We start from the raw sequence: 2,999 nt of genomic DNA, 5'->3' as shown, positions 1-2,999 counted from the left end.
CTCTCTCTCTCTCTCTCTCTCTCTCTCTCTCAAATAAATAAAAATAAAAAAAAAAAAACAATAATCCTCTAAAGAGCTGGGTGTGGTGGTGAACACCTGTAATCCCAACACACGGGAGGCTGAAGCAGGAGGAGGAGGCTGAGTTTGAGGCCAGCCTGGGCTACATAATGAGACATTGTTTCAAAACAAAAAAGCTAGGAAACAATAAAGCAGGTACTTGTGCCTGACCTTTGGCTGCCAGAGCTGCTGCTACCCCTCCCTCGCTCTTGCTCTTTGCCGCAGCCATGAAGGGCTGCCCTCTGCCATGTGCCAGGCCGCCTTGGAGCCAGCTGAGTATGGACTGAACCCTGCAGTAACTGGGAGCTAAATAAACCTTTCCTTCCTTCAGTTTGGGTGTCTGGTATTCATCCCAGCAACGAGAGAAGAGTAACTAAGACAGGGTGTTACTCTCTCAGATGCTCACCAGCCTTGGTCTCCCAGAGCACTGAGATGACAGGTTTGTATCATTGATTCTTCGGTGGTGAGAGGGCCTTTATGCTTCTACTTTGTCCTATTAATTTTTTTAGGAGATCTGTTGTCTGCATGGTTGGGATGTTTTATTTTGTTTTTTGAGACAGGGTCTCCTTATGTAGCCCAGGCTGGCCTTGAACTCATTATGGAGCCCAGGCTGGCCTTGTACTCTCTCAGAGATCCTCCTGTTTCAGCCTCCTGAAGAGTGGGATCACAGGCATGCACCACCAAGCCCAACCTAATTCTGCACCTTTCTAATGGATAATTTTTTTTTTTTTAAACTGGGGATTGAACTCGGGCCCTTGTGCTTGCTAGGGTGGCACTTATTCCACTGAGTCACCTAATGAGTAATCTTGCACCCATATTTCAGTTTCCTGATTTTTCACATGGAATTGAAATAGAATAAAGCTACATAAAATGGAAGTGAGGAAAATTGTAATTTTAAGATTGTATTTTTTTTTTTTTAAATGTTCTGGGTTGATTTTTTTTTGGGGGGGTGGGGGCGGGGAACTGGGGATTGAACTCAGGCCCTTGCGCTTGCCAGGGAAACACTTATTCCACTGAGCCATCTCCCCAGCCCTTAAGATTGTATTTTAAAACAGGGTATACGGGCTAGGGAGATGGCTTAGTGGAATAAGCACTTCCCTGGCAAGCACAAGGTCCTGACTTCAAGCTCCAGTTCCGCTAAATAAATAAATAATAAACAGGGTATAGAACCTAAATATTTGGTCATTATTAATAATTATCAGACTTTGGAGTCACATAACCCTTTCCTATTTTTATTTATTAATGTATTTGGTACACAGTCTCCCTATCCAGTTTGTACTCAGACTCCTAGTGAGCCTCCTGTTTTCAGCCTACCCAGTGCTGGGATTACAGGTGTGTGGCACCACGCCCGGCCTCGGTGGCTGGCTCAGCGTGTCTGGGGGTAGGGCCAGTGTGGCATGTGGTGCTGGGGATCGAACCCCCCTCTCTATGCTTTCTTAAGCAGGCGCTTAGTCCACTGAGCTACCTTGCTGTCCTTCTACTTATGGTTTAATAATTTTATTTCTCACACAGCATTTTGGAAAATGTACCGCTTTTTTTTTTTTTTTTTTTTTTTTTCAGAACTGGGGATTGAACTCAGGCCTTTGTACTTGCCAGGGAAGCGCTTATTCCACTGAGCCATCTCCCCGGCCCCAAACCTTCTATTCTTTAAAGCATGGACTGTCATCTGGGTGATCTCGTTAAGGCCTCCTCTGCCTCAGCTGACTTAACTTCCCCAGACTTTCTGCTCTGTGGGCAGGCAGCTTTGAAAGTTGGGGTGCTCCTCAGATTTCCCCTCCTGCTCCTGGTCCAGTGCCCAAAGGCCCCGTCAAACAAGCGCGGGGCCCACACAGGCTGGAGGCAGAAGAACATAGCTTCCTTGTGTCTCTGGGGCTGTTGGAGACCAAGAACAGCAACGACAGAATCATCGATGCGCCCGGGTCACTGTGACTCCTCGAGAACTCGATCAGGGCCCCTGAGAGGTACCACGAGTGTTGCCTTGTTTCTGCTATGGGCGGCGGGTGGCCCCGGGCACGTGAGCTGGGCCTTCTTCCTTTGGTCCCCTGGGCCAGGCAAACTGCACCGTGCTGATGGTGGCAGGTAGCATTGGTATGTTTGAAACTGGCACCTCTGGGAAGAGGACCAGGTAGTGGCCTGCAGGCGGGGTAGCAAGGAGCTGTCATGGTGGCCAGCAAGGTGGGTATCCTGGAGCTCGCTGCTTTGAGGAGATTAGCAAGAAACGAAGGCCTGAATGGAGAAGACTGGTTATGCCTCTGAGCTGCGCCCCTCAAGGACGTCTTACACCAGTACAGGGACAATGTGTCGGAACCGAGGCGCAAGGTGGGAGCAGACTGAGGTGGAACCAACTAGGTGAGACTCACCCCCAGATCTTTGGGCTTCTCCTAGAAGAATTTACAGCGTGCGTCTGCACTGGACACTCTCCATCTCCTTGCCATAGGCAATTTGGTCCCCATTTTACAGATGAAGAGATTACGCAAGACTCCACGGCTAGTCGGCATGGAGCACCATGCCCATCGGTAGCCACCAGCCACATGTGGCTGCTTACGCTTTTTAAATGAAATCAAGGCTGGGTGTGTGGCACACGCTTGCGATCCCAGGGGAGGCAGAGGCAGGAGGATCATTGTAAATTCAAGGCCAGTCTGGGCTACATAGCAAGATCCTGCCTCAAAAAACAAATAATAAATTAAATTAAATTAATGAAATCAAATGCAAAGACTTGTTCTTTAGTTGCATTAGCTATGTTTCCAGGGCCCACAAACTACCCGTGGTTCCCTGCAGGGCGGAACATTTGCATCGCTGTGGAAGGTCCTGGAGGTCAGCAGGGGCAGGGTCTAGAATTCTAGCCCATGCTTACAGCACTTTAGTTCCCCTGTGCCAGGCACTGAGGGGCAATGCAGTGTGTCTCAGACACAGTCACTGTGCCCAGGGACCTCACCTTCCAC

Source organism: Octodon degus, unplaced genomic scaffold (assembly GCF_000260255.1).
Source record: "Octodon degus isolate 3935 unplaced genomic scaffold, OctDeg1.0 scaffold00092, whole genome shotgun sequence".
In the NCBI taxonomy this organism is placed as follows: domain Eukaryota; kingdom Metazoa; phylum Chordata; class Mammalia; order Rodentia; family Octodontidae; genus Octodon; species Octodon degus.
This window is presented reverse-complemented; position numbering follows the sequence as displayed.